The sequence below is a fragment of the Manis pentadactyla genome, chromosome 3, assembly GCF_030020395.1.
Source record: "Manis pentadactyla isolate mManPen7 chromosome 3, mManPen7.hap1, whole genome shotgun sequence".
NCBI lineage: Eukaryota > Metazoa > Chordata > Mammalia > Pholidota > Manidae > Manis > Manis pentadactyla.
Window position 1 is genome coordinate 144,188,349 of NC_080021.1, and position 21,266 is coordinate 144,209,614.

Consider the following 21,266-nt stretch of genomic DNA (forward strand, 5'->3'; position numbering starts at 1 on the left):
TAAGTCTGTTTTGAGCATTTTGATGTACCTCCATACTGCTTTCCACAATGGTTGAACTAACTTACATTCCCACCACCAGTGAAGGAGGGTTCCCCTTTCTCCACAGCCTCACCAACATTTGTTGTTGTTTGTCTTTAGGATGGCAGCCATCCTTACTGGTGTGAGGTGATACCTCATTGTAGTTTTAATTTGCATTTCTCTGATAATTAGCAATGTGGAGCATCTTTTCATGTGTCTGTTGGCCATCTGTATTTCTTTTTTGGAGAACCCTCTGTTCAGTTCCTCTGCCCATTTTTTAATTGGGTTATTTGTTTTTGGTTTGTTGAAGTGTGTGAGCTCTTTATATATTCTGGACGTCAAGCATTTATCGGATGTGTCATTTTCAAATATATTCTCCCATACTGTAGGGATCCTTCTTGTTCTATTGATGGTGTCTTTTGCTGTACAGAAGCTGTTCAGCTTAATATAGTCCCACTTACTCATTTTTGCTGTTGTTTTCCTTGCCCGGGGAGATATGTTCAAGAAGAGGTCACTCATGTTTATGTCTAAGAGGTTTTTGCCTATGTTTTCTTCCAAGAGTTTAATGGTTTCATGACTTACATTCAGGTCTTTGATCCATTTTGAGTTTACTTTTGTATATGGGGTTAGACAATAGTTCAGTTTCATTCTCCTACATGTAGCTGTCCAATTTTGCCAGCACCACCTGTTGAAGAGACTGTCATTTCCCTATTGTACATTCATGGCTCCTTTATCAAATATTAATTGACCATATATGTCTGGGTTAATGTCTGGATTCTCTAGTCTGTTCCATTGGTCTGTAGCTCTGCTCTTGTGCCAGTACCAAATTGTCTTGATTACTATGGCTTTATAGTAGAGCTTGAAGTTGGGGAGTGAGATCCCCCCTACTCTTTTCTTCTTTCTCAGGATTGCCTTGGCTATTCGGGGTCTTTGGTGTTTCCATATGAATTTTTGAATTATTTGTTCCAGTTCATTGAAGAATGTTGTTAGTAGTTTCATAGGGATTGCATCAAATCTGTATATTGCTTTGGGCAGGATGGCCATTTTGACGCTATTAATTCTTCCTAGCCACGAGCATGGGATGAGTTTCCATCTGTTAGTGTCCCCTTTAATTTCTCTTAAGAGTGACTTGTAGTTTTCAGAGTATAAGTCTTTCACTTCTTTGGTTAGGTTTATTCCTAGGTATTTTATTTTTTTTGATGCAATTGTGAATGGAGTTGTTTTCCTGATTTCTCTTTCTGTTGGTTCATTGTTAGTGTATAGGAAAGCCACAGATTTCTGTGTGTTGATTTTGTATCCTGCAACTTTGCTGTATTCCGATATCAGTTCTAGTAGTTTTGGTGAGGAGTCTTTAGGGTTTTTTCTGTACAGTATGATGTCATCTGCAAATAGTGACAGTTTAACTTCTTCTTTACCAATCTGGATTCCTTGTATTTTTTTGTTTTTTCTGATTGCCGTGGCTAGGACCTCCAGTACTATGTTAAATAACAGTGGGGAGAGTGGGCATCCCTGTCTAGTTCCCGATCTCAGAGGAAATGCTTTCAGCTTCTCGCTGTTCAATATAATGTTGGCTGTGGGTTTTTCATAGATGGCCTTTATTATGTTGAGGTACTTGCCCTCTATTCCCATTTTGCTGAGAGTTTTTATCATGAATCGATGTTGAACTTTGTCAAATTCTTTTTCAGCATCTATGGAGATGATCATGTGGTTTTTGTGTTTCTTTTTGTTGATGTGGTGGATGATGTTGATGGACTTTTGAATGTTGTACCATCCTTGCATCCCTGGGATGAATCCCACTTGGTCATGGTGTATGATCCTTTTGATGTATTTTTGAATTCGGTTTGCTAATATTTTGTTGAGTATTTTTGCATCTACGTTCATCAGGGATATTGGTCTGTAGTTTTCTTTTTTGGTGGGGTCTTTGCCTGGTTTTGGTATTAGGGTGATGTTAGCTTCATAGAATGAGTTTGGGAGTATCCCCTCCTCGTATATTTTTTGGAAAACTTTAAGGAGAATGGGTATTATGTCTTCCCTGTATGTCTGATAAAATTCCAAGGTAAATCCATCTAGCCCGGGGGTTTTGTTCTTTGGTAGTTTTTTGATTACCGCTTCAATTTCGTTGCTGGTAATTGGTCTGTTTAGATTTTCTGTTTCTTTCTGGGTCAGTCTTGGAAGGTTGTGTTTTTCTAGGAAGTTGTCCATTTCTCCTAGGTTTCCCAGCTTGTTAGCATATAGGTTTTCATAGTATTCTCTAATAATCCTTTGTATTTCTGTGGGATCCGTCGTGATTTTTCCTTTCTCGTTTCTGATACTGTTGATTTGTGTTGACTCTCTTATCTTCTTAATAAGTCTGGCTAGAGGCTTATCTATTTTGTTTATTTTCTCGGAGAAGCAGCTCTTGGTTTCATTATGATTTTTGCTATTGCTTTATTCTTCTCAATTTTATTTATTTCTTCTCTGATCTTTATTATGTCCCTCCTTCTGCTGACCTTAGGCCTCATTTGTTCTTCTTTTTCCAATTTCGATAATTGTGGCATTAGACCATTCATTTGGGATTGTTCTTCCTTTTCTAAATATGCTTGGATTGCTATATACTTTCCTCTTAAGACTGCTTTTGCTGTGTCCCACAGAAGTTGGGGCTTAGTGTTGTTGTTGTCATTTGTTTCCATATATTGCTGGATCTCCATTTTGATTTGGTCACTGATCCATTGATTATTTAGGATCGTGTTGTTATGCCTCCATTTGTTTGTGAGGCTCTTTGCTTTCTTTGTACAGTTAATTTCTAGTTTTATGCCTTTGTGGACTGAAAAGTTGGTTGGTAGGATTTCAATCTTATGGAATTTTCTGAGGCTCTTTTTGTGGCCTAGTATGTGGTCTATTCTGGAGAATGTTCCATGTGCACTTGAGAAGAATGTATATCCCGCTGCTTTTTGATGTAGAGTTCTATAGATGTCTATTAGGTCCATCTGCTCTACTGTGTTGTTGAGTGCTTCCATGTCCTTACTCATTTTCTGCCCAGTGGATCTATCCTTTGGGGTGAGTGGTGTGTTGAAGTCTCCTAGAATGAATGCATTGCAGTCTATTTCCCCCTTTAGTTCTTTTAGTATTTGTTTCACATATACTGGTGCTCCTGTGTTGGATGCATATATATTTAGAATGGTTATATCCTCTTGTTGGACTGAGCCCTTTATCATTATGTAGTGTCCTTCTTTATCTCTTGTTACTTTCTTTGTTTTGAAGTCTATTTTGTCTGATATTAGTACTGCAACCCCTGCTTTCTTCTCGCTGTTGTTTGCTTGAAATATGTTTTTCCATCTCTTGACTTTTAGTCTGTACATGTCTTTGGGTTTGAGGTTAGTTTCTTGTAAGCAGCATATAGATGGGTCTTGCTTTCTTATCCATTCTATTTCTCTGTGTCTTTTGATTGGTGCATTCAGCCCATTAACATTTAGGGTGACTATTGAAAGATATGTACTTATTGCCATTGCAGGCTTTAAATTCGTGGTTACCAAAGGTTCAAGGTTAGCCTCTTTAGTATCTTTCTGCCTAACTTAGCTCAGTTATTGAGCTGTTATATACACTGTCTGGAGATTCTTTTCTTCTCTCCCTTCTTATTCCTCCTCCTCCATTCTTCATATGTTGGGTGTTTTGTGCTGTGCCCTTTCTAGGAGTGCTCCCATCTAGAGCAGTCCCTGTAAGATGTCCTGTAGTGGTGGTTTGTGGGAAGCAAATTCCCTCAGCTTTTGTTTGTCTGGGAATTGTTTAATCCCACCATCATATTTGAATGATAATCGTGCTGGATACAGTATCCTTGGTTCAAGGACCTTCTGTTTCATTGTATTAAATATATCATGCCATTGTCTTCTGGCCTGTAGGGTTTCTGTCGAGAAGTCTGATGTTAGCCTGATGGGTTTTCCTTTATAGGTGACCTTTTTCTCTCTAGCTGCCTTTAAGGCTCTTTCCTTGTCCTTGATCTTTGCCATTTTAATTATTATGTGTCTTGGTGTTGTCCTCCTTGGATCCTTTCTGTTGGGGGTTCTGTGTATTTCAGTGGTCTGTTCGATTATTTCCTCCCCCAGTTTGGGGAAGTTTTCAGCAATTATTTCTTCTAAGATTCTTTCCTTCTCTTTTCCTCTGTCTTCTTCTTCTGAACCCCTATAATATGGAAATTGTTTCTTTTGGATTGGTCACACAGTTCTCTTAATATTGTTTCATTCCTGTAGACCCTTTTATGTCTCTCTATGTCAGCTTCTATGCGTTCCTGTTCTCTGGTTTCAATTCCATCAATGGCCTCTTGCATTCTATCCATTCTGCTTATAAACCCTTCCAGAGTTTGTTTCTTTTCTGTAATCTCCTTTCTGGCATCTGTGATTTCCCTCCGGACTTCATCCCATTTCTCTTGCGTATTTCTCTGCATCTCTGTCAGCATGTTAAGATTTTTATTTTGAATTCTTTTTCAGGAAGACTGGTTAGGTCTGTCTCCTTCTCTGGTGTTGTCTCTCTGATCTTTGTCTGCCTGTAGTTTTGCCTTTTCATGGTGATAGGAATAGTTTGCAGAGCTGGGACGAGTGACAGCTGGAAAAACTTCCCTTCTTGTTTGTTTGTGGCCCTCCTCTCCTGGGAGAACAGCGACCTCTAGTGGCTTGTGCTGGGCAGCTGCGCACAGACAGGGTTTCTTCTTCCTGCCCGGATGCTATGGAGTTTATCTCCGCTGTTGCTGCGGGCGTGGCCTGGTTTAGGCAACTGCTCCAAAGTGGTGGAGTCGCGTTGGAGGGGGAGTGGCTGGGAGGCTATTTATCTCCGTATGGGGCCTCCCTGCTCCCTGCAGCCCAGGGGTTAGGGTGCCCAGAGATCCCCGGATTCCCTACCTCTGGATTAAGTGTCCCGCCCTGCCCCTTTAAGACTTCCAAAAAGCACCCGCCAAAAGAAAACAACGACCACAAAAAAAAAAAAGAAATATTTTAAATTAAAAAAAAAAAAAAAGTGACCGCTCGTTTTTGTTTATTCTCCAGTCCCAGCCTCAGGCATCTGCTCACAGGTCTTGCTGCCTTGTTTCCCTAGTATGGGGGTCTCTATCCCTTAAAGACTTCCAAAAAGCACTCACCAAAACAAAATAGCAAAAAAAAATGTTCACTTGCTTTTCTGGTGTCCTCCAGTGCCCGGCCTCCGGTGCCCGCTCACTATTCTTGCTGCCCTGTTTCCCTAGTATCCAGGGCCCCCTGTGCACGCACTGTGTCTGCACTCTGGCCCGGATGGCTGGGGCTGGGTGTTCGGCAGTCCTGTGCTCCGTCTCCCTCCCGCTCTGCCTCCTCTTCTCCCGCTGGGAGCTGGGGGGAGGGGCGCTCAGCTCCCGCCCGGCCGGGGCTTGTATCTTACGCCCTTCTTGAGGCGCTGGGTTCTCTCACGTGTGGATGTGGTGTGGATATTGTCCTGTGTCCTCTGGTCTTTATTCTAGGAAGGGTTGTCTTTGTTATATTTTCATAGATATATGTGGTTTTGGGAGGAGATTTCCACTGCTCTACTCACGCTGCCATCTTGGCTCCGCCTCCCTCGATTGTCTATTTTAACCCTCACAGAAACTCCTTAAGAGAAGTAATATTATTACCTATATTTTATAGATGATAAAACTAAGGCAAAAAGAGATGACTTGCCCAAGAGTACTTACCAAATAAATTTTAGAGTCAGGATTTGAGCCCAGTCAAGCTTTAGATCCCTTACTCTTAGTACCAAGCTACATACTGAGGAAGGATACAAAAGCTGAAGCCATTACCTATTGCTCAAGAAGTTGGACAGATATTTAGCAAGCATGGTTGAAAGAAGACAGGATTGGGAATTTTAAGTCCATAGCTCTAGTTATAAATTTTCTTCTTATCTAGATATAGGTTGGTTTAAACAAGAAAAACACTGCATCTTTTAACTTCTAAATATAAAAACGTTAACAAAAAATAGAATTTTTACCAAGGAGTTATTTTTCAATGACTCAAATTATTGATTCAAAATCCGATCTTTCTTAAATCTCCATTCCATCAGCAGTCTTTCCCACTCTTAATATTCAATATCTTTTCTGTCCACTCTGACCAAAGCTTGCAACATTTCTGAAAAATATAATGCAATAATCATAAAACAGTAAGCCTCCATATTACAATGACCACTGAAATGGAGGTTCTGAGTAATTTTCCAGATAATGTAGGTGATACGAATACATTTTTATCATCATAAATGCAAAAATAGGAGTTAGTTGTATTATAAAGTAAATGTTGAAACAAAACATTTTGCTTTGTCCAAACACATTGGTTCAAATACAGACACTACCCTGAGTTATACTCCAGTACTAAAACCTAGTGACAGGTTGCATACAGCTTCTAAAGGGATATTTCAGTGTACTGAGCTAAATTTTCCCTATAAAATGTGGTATTAGCAGTAGTATCAGAAGACAAGGTGTGACTGAATGGACATAGCTGAAGACCCCAGGATGGATAATACCAAGGACAAATTATGTGGAATAAAATACTGTCATACTCCATAGAACATGTCATCCAGGATAGAACTTCTCAGAAAGAGATTTATTATCAAATATGTGAAGCCAGAACCAGTGAGGAATGAGTGGTGGATGATTAGAATAGGCATGCTCTAGGGCCATAATCAGGGCACAGTGTGGGTAGAATAGACCTTGAAAGAAATATTTCTGCATCCTCAGCTAATCCTCCCCAATTGGCCACAGGTGTCAGCATTTAAGAGATCTTTGGCTTAATGAAGATGTAAGATAAATAATCTGATTCAAAATGCATGAATTATTCTCCTCAGTGTAGTCAGAAATCAGAAGGTATTTTAGAGCAAATGTCAGCAAATCTTTTCTGTAAGGGGTCAGATAGTACATATTTTGGGTTTTGTGGTTCATGTGTCTCTGTTTCTACTACCCAACCTGTAGTTGTAACATAGAAACAGCCATATACAATACAATAATGATTGAATGTGGCTGTGTTCAAGTAAAGCTTCATTTACTATTAAAGAATCATGCAGGATTTGATCAATGGGCTGCAGTGTGCCGACCACAGTTCTTGGTGAATGTTCATGTAAGACCAGGGTTGAATGAATCATGAGACCCCCGTTCCAGTTTTCACTGTGCCACTTTCTACCTGGGTGAATTTAGGTTAATCCTTGTATCTATATGGGCCACTATACTAGTCAAGGCTCCCAAGAGAAACAGAATCAACAGTATATGTGTGGTGTGTGTGTATGTGTGTCTCTGTGACACATACACACACAGACACACATAGAAAGAGGAATTAAATTAAATCTAAGGAAGGTACAAACAATTGTGGAGACTTGGTAAGTCCAAAATCTGCATGGAGACAGTCTAAATACCCTAAGAAGATTGCAATCTGAGTCTAAAAGCAGACTGCTGACAGAATTACTTCTTGCTGGGAGGTACAAGTGTTTGCTCTATTAAGGACTTTTGCTGACTTGATGAGGACTACCCATATTATGGAGGGTATTCTGCTTTACTCAAAGTCCTCCAACTTAAATGATTTAATTTTAGATAAGGTTACTCATCTAACAACACCCTTACAGAAATATCCAGAATAATATTTGATCAAATATCTGGGCATGGTGGCCCAGTCAACTTGACACATAAAATTAACCATCTTAGCTACAGTTTACTCATTTTTTAGTGAAAAATTTAATCTACTTGAACTAGAGGCAGGGCAGAGACATGTAACATTGCTGGCTTTAAAGATGGAGAAAGAGGGTCTGAGCCAAGGATTGCCAAGTGGGCGCTAGAAGCTGGTAAAATCCAGAAAACACCCCTAAAGCCTTCTAAATCCTTTAGATTCACCCCTATAACCTCCATAAAGGAACATAATCCTGCCAATACATTTTCTCTAGCCAATTCAGATCTGAGTCAGACTTGTAAGGTAAAGAGATTTATGTTGATTTGAGTCACTAAATTTGTGGTGATTTATATAATGGTCATAGAAAACAAATACAGCAGTCATATAAGATCAGTCTCTGTATTTAGATCTAAGCATTTCTAAAATGGAGTCTAGTCTTATGACTGATAGCAGCAGCTTCAGTTGGGTCCCAACCCATACTTTGGACAAAAGAGGCCTAAACAAAGCAGTGACAATAGTGGGTCTCTGCCCCTCTACTTGGAGTAGAGGTGGACCTGATCTACTCTAGCAACAGTTGTAGCCTGGGTGGGGATCCATCTTCTTGCTCTACACCCATCAACACTAGTGGACCTGATCTGCTGACAACGGCTATGCCAACAGGCCCAGCCTATCCTAGCACTCCATTCAATAGCACTAAGTGATCTGTGTGTGGTGTTTCCTGAAACCCATGCCCAATGGCACTGGGAAACTCATATAACATCTACAGGGACTGAAGTTCTCCAAACAGAAAGGAAATAATAGCAGAAGGCTGGGAACTTCAGAAAGGAAAGGGGAGCAATGGAATGGGTAAAAATAGGGGTAAATATAATAGATTATCTTTCATGTCATGAGTTTCTTAAATCCTATTTGATGGTTTAAAGCAAAACTTATGACACCATCTGATGGGTTCTCAATGTACACAGGGGAAATACTAAAGAAAATCATGCTTACAAAGTGGGGAACCTCAAAAGACCTAAATGGAAGTAAAATTGTGAAACTTCATATGAAGTAGTAAAACACTGATTCCATTAGGCTGTGATAAGTTACGTATGTTTATTGTAATGCCAAGGGCAATCACCAATAAAATTATGCAAAAAAATATCCTCAAAGCATTATAAATAAATTTAAATGGAATGTCCAAATAACCCACAAGAGGGCAAAGAAGAGAAGCAGAGGAATGAGAAACAAAGGTAACAAACAGAAAACAAAAAGTAAAATGGCAGACATAATCTTTGGCATAGAAATATTATATTAAATATAAATGATCTAAATAATCAAGTAAAAGAAAGAGATTGGAAGAGTTTAAAAAATAACAAGCATGATCTAAGTCTTTCCTGTCTATAAGACAGTTACTTCAAATATTATGACATAAGTAGCCTGAAAGTAAAAGGATGAAAAAGGAATATCATGTGAACATTCATCAAAAAAAGGAGATATGGTTATATTAATAACAGGTAAAGTAGAATTCAGAACAAAGGAAATCACTAGGGACACTACATGAGGATAACAGGATCAAGTGATATTGTGATATTAAGTGTGCATGTGTTAAACAACAAAACATCAAAATCATGTGGTAATAACCAAAAGAGCTGAAAGGAGAAATTTTAAAAATCCATAATTATTAATTGAGAGTTCAACATAGTAATAGAACGATTAGATAGAAAATCAGGAAGGACCTAGAATTGAGCATCACCATCAATCAACAGGAGCTAATTGACATTTAGAGAATATACCCCACTCAAAGGAGAGAATATGCATTCCTTTCCCTTTCAAGTGTCCATGGAACATTCACCAATATATATACCAGTTATTGGGTCATAAAACATACATAAGCAGATTTAAAAGAGTTGAAATCATTCAGAGTATGTTCTCTCACCACAATGGGATCAAACTAGAAATTAATAACAGAAAGATTACAGGAAAATCTTCAAATACATGGGAATTAAGCAGCATACTTCCAAATAATCCATGGGTCAAAAAGGAAGTATCAGTGAATATTTCTAAAATGGTCAAAAAGGAAGTATCAGTGAATATTTTAAAAATGCATAAGGTAGAAGAAAATGAAAATGCAACAAACCAAAATATGTGGAATGCAGCTAAGCCAGTACTTAAAGGGAAGTTTACAGCATTAAACTAGAAAAAAAAGGAAATATCTCTAAGCAATTTCTATATTACAACACCAGAAAAAGAAGAGCAAAATAGCTCTAAGTAATAAGCAAGAAGAATAAAATAATAAAAATTAAAGCAGAAATCAGTTAAATTGAAAACAAGAAAATAAGTAGGGAATAAAAAATAAAACAAAAAGGTGGTTCCTTGAAAAAACAATCTAATCAGTAATGATCCATCAAGACTGACAAAGTTAAAAAGAAAATGACACAAATCACTTATATCAGAAATATAACAGGGATACCATGACATATCCTGAAAGATAATACACTATAAGTTATGATGAACAAGTCCACACTATAAATTCAAAACAGAGAAGAAATGGACAAATGCTTCTAAACCACAAACTGCCAAACATAGCCAAGATGTAATAGATAATCCCAATTTCCCTATAAAAGGAATAGTCAGTCTTAGATGTTTTCAGTTTTACCAAAGATTTTAAGAGTTAAAACAAACATTACACAATTTTATAAGAAATAGGAGTAAAGGGAACACTTCCTAATTCATTTTATGAGGCTGGTAAAACCTCAATACCAAAACCAGACAAATAGAGAATAGAAGAAGAAAATTATAGATCAATATTTCTCACGAATTTAGCTGTAAAAATCCTCAACCAAATATTGGCAAATTAAATCCAGAATTTATAAAAATAATAAACCATATCCAAGTAGGATTTATTCCAGTTATGCAAATATTTGAGAATCAAACAATGTAGTTCACCATATCAATAGGCTAAAAGGGAAAATCATGTAATCATATCTGTTAATGCATAAAAAGCATTTGACAAAGTTTAATCTCATTCATAATACATAAAAAAAGAAAGAACCCTAAGTAAAGTAGGAATAGAGAGGAAATTTATTCAAACTCATAAAGATGATCTACAAACAACCTATACCTACTATTACACTTAATTATAAAAACTGAATATTTCTTTATAAGGTCAGGGACAAAGCAATGATGTCTGTTCTCCCTTCCGTTATTCAACATATCACTGGAAGTTCTAGCCATCAGAATAAATCAAAAAATAAATAAATACATAAATTTAAAAGTTAAAAACATTTAATTTTATTTAAAAGATTAAAGGTATAAAATTGTTTAAATGTTAATTTTATTTAAAAGATTAAAAGTATAGATATTGTATAAGAAGAAATAAAACTCTATCTGCAGATGGCATGATTATCTAAATGGAGAAAATTTCAAGGAACCTACAAAAAGCTCCTAGAAATAAGGTAGATTGTCGATGTTGGAGGGTACAAGATCAACACAAAAATCAATTGTAGTTCCATATACTACAATAAACATGTGGAAGCCTAAAGTTAGACACTTACAAGTCTGAATGCTTAAAATTATGAAGTGCTGATGAAAGAAATAAAAGAAATACCAAACAAATGGAGAGACATGTTTTATTCATGGATTAGAAGATGCAACGTTATAAAGATGTCAATTCTCCCCAAGTTATGAGGCTTAACAGAATTACTTTTAAAACTCTTGAGATTTTTGTAAGCATAGATAAGCTAATTCTAAAATTTATATGGAAACAGAGAGGTCTGAGAATATCTAAAACAGTTTTGTAAAAGAATATTAAAATGGAATCAATTTACTTGATTTCAAGCTTTTGTAATATGGTTGAGGAATGGATACACAGATCAATGGAACAGAATACAGAAGTCAGAAATAGACCCACACAAATACACTCAACTTATTTTTACAATAGTGCAAAAGCAATTCAATGAAGGAAGAAGAGACTTTTCAACAAATGGTATTGGAACAATTGGATATCAATGGACAAAAAAAAGAGAGAAAAGAACCTCAACCTAAATTTCCACACCTCATGTAAAAATTAACTCAAAATGGATCATGACCTTAAAAGAAAAATTTTTCAGAGGAAAAAAAAAACAAGAGAAAATCTTTAGCAAAAAAAAAAAAAGGAAAATTAGGTAATTCTTAGACTTGACACAGAACTTATAAACCAAAGCAAAACTGATAAATTGAATCTCACCAAAATAAATTTTTTAAATGCTTTGTAAATGATCCTTTCATGAGGATGAAAAGACAAACTATACATTGGATAAAAATTGCAAATCCCCTATCAGACAAACAACTTGGATCTATAATATATAAACAACTCTCAAAACTGATCTTGGAAAAAGATCCAATTACAAAATGGGCAAAAGATGTGAACAGACCTTTCATGGAAGACAATATATAGATAGTAAATAAACACATGAATTAGCCTATAGGAAATGCAGAAGAAGACCATAATGAGATATCACTGTAAGTCTATGAGAATAACTAAAAAAAAAAAAACAGTGACCTCATGGTATCTCTTTTTCCCTGACTTATTTCACCTAGCATAATGCCCATGAGATCCATCCATGTAGTCACTAATGGCAAGATTTCTTTCATTTTGATGGCTGAATAATATTCCTCTGTGTGTGTGTGTGTGTGTGTGTGTGTGTGTGTGTTTGTAACATTTTCTTTGTCCATTCACCCATCAAAGAACACTTAGGCTGTTCCCATATCTTGCCTACTGTAAATATGCTGCAACAAATAGGGGAGACACATGTATCTTTTGAATCAGTGTTTCATTTCCTTTGGTTTAAATACCCAGGAGTAGAATTGCTGAATCATATGGTAACTCTATTTTTAATTTTTTGAGGGACTTCCATAGTGTTTTCCTTAGTGGCTGAAACAATTTACATTCTAATCAACAGGGCACAAATGTTCCCTTTTCTCTGCATGCTTCCCAACATTTTTATCTCTTGCCTTTTTGATAATAACCATTTTGACAGGTGTGAAGTGATATCTCCTTATGGTTTTTGACTTGCATTTTCCCGACAATTTGTTGAGCATATTTTTATATATCTGTTGACTCTCTGTATGTCTTCTTTGGAAAATGTCTATTCAGATCTTCAGCACATTTTTTTTTTTTAATTATTATTTTTTATTGAAGGGTAGTTGACACACAGTATTACATTACATGAGTTTCAAGTGTACAACACAGTGGTAGAACATTTATATACATAATTCTAGGTTCCAGCTATCACCCTACCAGGCTGTTACAATATCTTGACTATATTCCTTATGCTATACCTTACATCCCGGTTACTAATTTATTTTACCATTGGAAGTCTGTCCTTTTTTTTTTTTTTTTTTGTGAGGGCATCTCTCATATTTATTGATCAAATGGTTGTTAACAACAATAAAATTCTGTATAGGGGAGTCAATGCTCAATGCACAATCATTATTCCACCCCAAGCCTAATTTTTGTCAGTCTCCAATCTTCTGAGGCATAACAAACAAGTTTTTACATGTAGAACAAATTCTTACATAATGAATAAGTTACATAGTGAACAGTACAAGGGCAGTCATCACAGAAACTTTCGGTTTTGCTCATGCATTATGAACTCTAAACAGTCAGTTCAAATATGAATACTCATTTGGTTTTTATACTTGATTTATATGTGGATACCACATTTCTCTCTTTATTATTATTATTTTTAATAAAATGCTGAAGTGGTAGGTAGATACAAGATAAAGGTAGAAAACATAGTTTAGTGTTGTAAGAGAGCACATGTAGATGATCAGGTGTGTGCCTGTAGACTATGTGTTAATCCAAGCTAGACCAGGGCAATAAAACATCCACGTATGCAGAAGATTTCTCTCAGAACAGGGGGGGTGAGGTTCTAAGCCTCACCTCTGTTGATCCCCAATTTCTCACCTGATGGCCCCCCTGCGACTGTGCCTGTCTTAGGTTGTTCCTCCCTTGAGGAATCTTACCCGTCTCTGGCTAACCAGTCATCTTCCGGGGCCATACAGGGAAATGTGAAGTTGGTAAGTGAGAGAGAAGCCTTATTGTTTGAAAAAGTTAGCTTTTTACTTCTTTGCATATTTATGCCCTGTGGCTTCTATGCCCAGCATTTGTCTTGAGGTATCTTTACCACTTGGAAGAATTATGATACTCGGTAAATTTGATATGAGGCACGAATTCTATTTAAGGGTTGTAATTAGGAAGGAAGAAGAAAAGCTATAGAAGTAGCAGGCGGAAGAAAACATGGGAAGATTGATTATTTCTTTGATATATCTTCTTGTAGAGTAACTTCAGCATGTATAGGTTTTAAGCTACTACTTAAATTGCACACACACGTTAACATAATAGGAGTATAGTTACATAACCAAAGCATATCTGTAATTACCAGCCATCTGCAGTGAAACCAAGAAAACTAGTTAGGCACCTTAGGCATTTGTGAAAACTTATCTATGATATGGTGGATATTGTCCAAATGAACTTGAACAGTCTGAGAGAAATCAGACAAATTAAAACAACCCATTCCTGGGGACTGTTCACATGCCATATGTTCTTTTAACAATAAATAGTTTGTAGTTGTAAGACTTTGGAGCGCTACAATTTGCACTTCTCCAAATTCTTGGTTGAGTTCCAACAGTATAGATCCAGTCCAATTTTGTTGTTTTACTGTATGCACAGGCCAGCTTCAATATCTCCTTCCTCATTCCCATGGCAGGTCCAGGAACTGGTGGGATGAGTGCATCTACAGCTGTAGCAGTGCGTGGATCTTTGTTGGGGTTTTTTGATGATCATCTTCTGGCATGAGTCTTCCAGAGGGTGCAGATGTTGGAAGTTCTTTTTCATATCGTATCTTAGTTCATTTTCGGGGTAGCCCAATTAGGCTTTGATCCTCTGTATAAACACAAACAGACCCTTTGCCTACACTTTTATATGCCCTTTATACCCTTGTGTAGAACTCGTTGGAGGTTACCACACAGGAACTGCCCTTTTTTTTTTTTTTTTTTTTTTTTTGCTATCACTAATCTACACTTACATGACGAATATTATGTTTACTAGGCTCTCCCCTATACCAGGTCTCCCCTATAAACCCCTTTACAGTCACTGTCCATCAGCATAGCAAAATGTTGTAGAATCACTACTTGCCTTCTCTGTGTTGTACAGCCCTCCCTTTTCTTCTACCCCCCCATGCATGTTAATCTTAATACCCCCCTACTTCTCCCCCCCTTATCCCTCCCTACCCACCCATCCTCCCCAGTCCCTTTCCCTTTGGTACCTGTTAGTCCATTCTTGGGTTCTGTGATTCTGGTGCTGTTTTGTTCCTTCAGTTTTTCCTTTGTTCTTATATTCCACAGATAAGTGAAATCATTTGGTATTTCTCTTTCTCCGCTTGGCTTGTTTCACTGAGCATAATACCCTCCAGCTCCATCCATGTTGCTGCAAATGATTGGATTTGCCCTTTTCTTATAGCTGAGTAGTATTCCATTGTGTATATGTACCACATCTTCTTTATCCATTCATCTATTGATGGACATTTAGGTTGCTTCCAATTCTTGGCTATTGTAAATAGTGCTGCAATAAACATAGGGGTGCATCTGTCTTTCTCAAACTTGATTGCTGCATTCTTAGGGTAAATTCCTAGGAGTGGAATTCCTGGGTCAAATGGTAAGTCTGTTTTGAGCATTTTGATGTACCTCCATACTGCTTTCCACAATGGTTGAACTAACTTACATTCCCACCAGCAGTGTAGGAGGGTTCCCCTTTCTCCACAGCCTCGCCAACATTTGTTGTTGTTTGTCTTTTGGATGGCAGCCATCCTTACTGGTGTGAGGTGATACCTCATTGTAGTTTTAATTTGCATTTCTCTGATAATTAGCGATGTGGAGCATCTTTTCATGTGTCTGTTGGCCATCTGTATTTCTTTTTTGGAGAACTGTCTGTTCAGTTCCTCTGCCCATTTTTTAATTGGGTTATTTGTTTTTTGTTTGTTGAGGCGTGAGAGTTCCTTATATATTCTGGACGTCAAGCCTTTATCGGATGTGTCATTTTCAAATATATTCTCCCATACTGTAGGGATCCTTCTTGTTCTATTGATGGTGTCTTTTGCTGTACAGAAGCTTTTCAGCTTAATATAGTCCCACTTACTCATTTTTGCTGTTGTTTTCCTTGCCCGGGGAGATATGTTCAAGAAGAGGTCACTCATGTTTATGTCTAAGAGGTTTTCGCCTATGTTTTCTTCCAAGAGTTTAATGGTTTCATGGCTTACATTCAGGTCTTTGATCCATTTTGAGTTTACTTTTGTATATGGGGTTAGACAATGGTCCAGTTTCATTCTCCTACATGTAGCTGTCCAGTTTTGCCAGCACCACCTGTTGAAGAGACTGTCATTTCGCCATTGTATGTCCATGGCTCCTTTATCAAATATTAATTGACCATATATGTCTGGGTTAATGTCTGGATTCTCTAGTCTGTTCCATTGGTCTGTGGCTCTGCTCTTGTGCCAGTACCAAATTGTCTTGATTACTATGGCTTTATAGTAGAGCTTGAAGTTGGGGAGTGAGATCCCCCCTACTTTATTCTTCTTTCTCAGGATTGCTTTGGCTATTCGGGGTCTTTGGTGTTTCCATATGAATTTTTGAATTATTTGTTCCAGTTCATTGAAGAATGTTGCTGGTAGTTTCATAGGGATTGCATCAAATCTGTATATTGCTTTGGGCAGGATGGCCATTTTAACGATATTAATTCTTCCTAGCCACGAGCATGGGATGAGTTTCCATCTGTTAGTGTCCCCTTTAATTTCTCTTAAGAGTGACTTGTAGTTTTCAGAGTATAAGTCTTTCACTTCTTTGGTTAGGTTTATTCCTAGGTATTTTATTTTTTTTGATGCAATTGTGAATGGAGTTGTTTTCCTGATTTCTCTCTCTGTTGGTTCATTGTTAGTATATAGGAAAGCCACAGATTTCTGTGTGTTGATTTTGTATCCTGCAACTTTGCTGTATTCCGATATCAGTTCTAGTAGTTTTGGGGTGGAGTCTTTAGGGTTTTTTATGTACAGTATCATGTCATCTGCAAATAGTGACAGTTTAACTTCTTCTTTACCAATCTGGATTCCTTGTATTTCTTTATTTTGTCTGATTGCCGTGGCTAGGTCCTCCAGTACTATGTTAAATAACAGTGGAGAGAGTGGGCATCCCTGTCTAGTTCCCGATCTCAGAGGAAATGCTTTCAGCTTCTCGCTGTTCAATATAATGTTGGCTGTGGGTTTATCATAGATGGCCTTTATTATGTTGAGGTACTTGCCCTCTATTCCCATTTTGCTGAGAGTTTTTAACATGAATGGATGTTGAACTTTGTCAAATGCTTTTTCAGCATCTATGGAGATGATCATGTGGTTTTTGTGTTTCTTTTTGTTGATGTGGTGGATGATGTTGATGGACTTTCGAATGTTGTACCATCCTTGCATCCCTGGAATGAATCCCACTTGGTCATGGTGTATGATCCTTTTGATGTATTTTTGAATTCGGTTTGCTAATATTTTGTTGAGTATTTTTGCATCTACGTTCATCAGGGATATTGGTCTGTAGTTTTCTTTTTTGGTGGGGTCTTTGCCTGGTTTTGGTATTAGGGTGATGTTAGCTTCATAGAATGAGTTTGGGAATATCCCCTCCTCCTCTATTTTTTGGAAAACTTTAAGGAGAATGGGTATTATGTCTTCCCTGTATGTCTGATAAAATTCCGAGGTAAATCCATCTGGCCCGGGGGTTTTGTTCTTTGGTAGTTTTTTTATTACCTCTTCAATTTCGTTGCTGGTAATTGGTCTGTTTAGATTTTCTGTTTCTTCCTGGGTCAATCTTGGAAGGTTATATTTTTCTAGGAAGTTGTCCATTTCTCCTAGGTTTCCCAGCTTGTTAGCATATAGGTTTTCATAGTAGTCTCCAATAATTCTTTGCATTTCCGTGGGGTCCGTCGTGATTTTTCCTTTCTCGTTTCTGATACTGTTGATTTGTGTTGACTCTCTTTTCTTCTTAATAAGTCTGGCTAGAGGCTTATCTATTTTGTTTATTTTCTCGAAGAACCAGCTCTTGGTTTCATTGATTTTTGCTATTGTTTTATTCTTCTCAATTTTATTTATTTCTTCTCTGATCTTTATTATGTCCCTCCTTCTGCTGACCTTAGGCCTCATCTGTTCTTCTTTTTCCAATTTCGATAATTGTGACATTAGACCATTCATTTGGGATTGCTCTTCCTTTTTTAAATATGCTGGGATTGCTATATACTTTCCTCTTAAGACTGCTTTTGCTGTGTCCCACAGAAGTTGGGGCTTAGTGTTGTTGTTGTCATTTGTTTCCATATATTGCTGGATCTCCATTTTGATTTGGTCATTGATCCATTGATTATTTAGGAGCGTGTTGTTAAGCCTCCATGTGTTCGTGAGCCTCTTTGCTTTCTTTGTACAGTTTATTTCTAGTTTTATGCCTTTGTGTTCTGAAAAGTTGGTTGGTAGGATTTCAATCTTTTGGAATTTTCTGAGGCTCTTTTTGTGGCCTAGTATGTGGTCTATTCTGGAGAATGTTCCATGTGCACTTGAGAAGAATGTATATCCCGCTGCTTTTGGATGTAGAGTTCTATAGATGTCTGTTAGGTCCATCTGCTCTACTGTGTTGTTCAGTGCTTCCGTGTCCTTACTTATTTTCTGCCCAGTGGATCTATCCTTTGGGGTGAGTGGTGTGTTGAAGTCTCCTAGAATGAATGCATTGCAGTCTATATCCCCCTTTAGTTCTGTTAGTATTTGTTTCACATATGCTGGTGCTCCTGTGTTGGGTGCATATATATTTAGAATGGTTATATCCTCTTGTTTGACTGAGCCCTTTATCATTATGTAGTGTCCTTCTTTATCTCTTGTTACTTTCTTTGTTTTGAAGTCTATTTTGTCTGATATTAGTACTGCAACCCCTGCTTTCTTCTCACTGTTGTTTGCTTGAAATATGTTTTTCCATCCCTTGACTTTTAGTCTGTACATGTCTTTGGGTTTGAGGTGAGTTTCTTGTAAGCAGCATATAGATGGGTCTTGCTTTTTTATCCATTCTGTTACTCTGTGTCTTTTGATTGGTGCATTCAACCCATTAACATTTAGGGTGACTATTGAAAGATATGTACTTATTGCCATTGCAGGCTTTAAATTCGTGGTTACCAAAGGTTCAAGGTTAGCCTCTTTAGTATCTTACTGCCTAACTTAGCTCGCTTATTGAGCTGTTATATACACTGTCTGGAGATTCTTTTCTTCTCTCCCTTCTTGTTCCTCCTCCTCGATTCTTCATATGTTGGGTGTTTTGTGCTGTGCTCTTTCTAGGAGTGCTCCCATCTAGAGCAGTCCCTGTAAGATGTCCTGTAGAGGTGGTTTGTGGAAAGCAAATTCCCTCAGCTTTTGTTTGTCTGGGAATTGTTTAATCCCACCGTCATATTTGAATGATAGTCGTGCTGGATACAGTATCCTTGGTTCAAGGCCCTTCTGTTTCATTGTATTAAATATATCATGCCATTCTCTTCTGGCCTGTAGGGTTTCTGTTGAGAAATCTGACGTTAGCCTGATGGGTTTCCCTTTATAGGTGAACTTTTTCTCTCTAGCTGCCTTTAACACTCTTTCCTTGTCCTTGATCTTTGCCATTTTAATTATTATGTGTCTTGGTGTTGCCCTTCTTGGATCCTTTCTGTTGGGGGTTCTGTGTATTTCCGTGGTCTGTTTGATTACTTCCTCCCCCAGTGTGGGGAAGTTTTCAGCAATTATTTCTTCTAAGATACTTTCCATCTCTTTGCCTCTCTCTTCTTCTTCTGGGATCCCTATAATACGGTTATTGCTCCTTTTAGATTGGTCACACAGTTCTCTTAATATTGTTTCATTCCTGGAGATCCTTTTGTCTCTCTCTATGTCAGCTTCTATGCGTTCCTGTTCTCTGATTTCAATTCCATCAATGGCCTCTTGCATTCTATCCATTCTGCTTATAAACCCTTCCAGAGTTTGTTTCATTTCTGCGATCTCCTTTCTGGCATCTGTGATCTCTTTCCGGACTTCATCCCATTTTTCTTGCGTGTTTCTCTGCATCTCTGTCAGCATGTTTATGATTCTTATTTTGAATTCTTTGTCAGGAAGACTGGTTAGGTCTGTCTCCTTCTCTGGTGTTGTCTCTGTGATCTTTGTCTGCCTGTAGCTTTGCCTTTTCATGGTGATAGGAATAGTCTGCAGAACTGGGACGAGTGACGGCTGGAAGGACTTCCTTTCTTGTTGGTTTGTGGCCCTCCTCTCCTGGGAGAACAGCGGCCTCTAGTGGCTTGTGCTGCGCAGCTGCGCGCAGACAGGGTTTCTGCTTCCTGCCCAGCTGCTATGGAGTTAATCTCCGCTGTTGCTGTGGGCGTGGCCTGGCTCGGGCAGCTACTCCAAAATGGTGGAGTCGCGTTGGAGCAGGAGCTGCTGGGAGGCTATTTATCTCCGTAAGGGGCCTCCCTGCTCCCTGCAGCCCAGGGGTTAGGGTGCCCAGAGATCCCGGATTCCCTACCTCTGGATTAAGTGGCCCGCCCTGCCCCTTTAAGACTTCCAAAAAGCACCCGCCAAAACAAAACAACAACCACAAAAAAAAACAAGAAAAAAAATTTTTTTAATTAAAAAAAAAAGGTGGTCATTCGTTTTTCTTTATTCTCCGGTGCCAGCCTCAGGCCTCTGCTCACCGGTCTTTCTGCCCTGTTTCCCTAATATTGGTGTCCCTGTCCCTTTAAGACTTCCAAAAAGCGCTCGCCAAAACAAAGCAGCAAAAAAGCAAAAAAAAAAAAAATGGTCGCGCGCTTTTCTTATGTCCTCTGTCGCCCAGCCTCCAGTGCCTGCTCACTGTTCTTGCTGCCCTGTTTTCCCAGTATCGAGGGCCCTGCACTCTGGCCCGGATGGCTGGGGCTGGGTGTTCGGCAGCCCTGGGCTCCGTCTCCCTCCCGCTCTGCCTGCTCTTCTCCCGCCGGGAGCTGGGGGGAGGGGCGCTCGGCTCCCGCGGGGCCGGGGCTTGTATCTTACCCCCTTCGCGAGGCGCTGGGTTCTCTCAGGTGTGGATGTGGTCTGGATATTGTCCTGTGTCCTCTGGTCTTTATTCTAGGAAGGGTTGTCTTTGTTATATTTTCATAGATATATGTTGTTTTGGGAGGAGATTTCCGCTGCTCTACTCACGCCGCCATCTTCCGCCCCTCTCCTCTCTTCAGCACATTTTTAAATTGTATAGTTTGTTTTTTTTACTATTGAGTTGTATGACTACTTTATATATCTTCAATATTAGCCCTTTATCAGGTATATAATTTTCAAATATTGTCTCCCATTCAGTAGGTGGCCTTTTCATTTTGTTGATTGTTTCCTTGGTGCTTGGAGCTTTTTAGTATGATGTAGTCCCACTTACTTATTTTTGCTTTTAGTATCAGATTCAAAAAATCATCACTAGACCTATGTCAAAGAACTTACTGCCTGTTTTCATCTAGGAGTTTTATGGCTTCAGGTATTATATTCAAGTTTTAACCCATTTTTTAGTTAATTTTGTATGGAGTAAGATATAGGTTGAATTTCATTCTTTTGCAGGCAGCTGTCCAGTTTTCTAAAC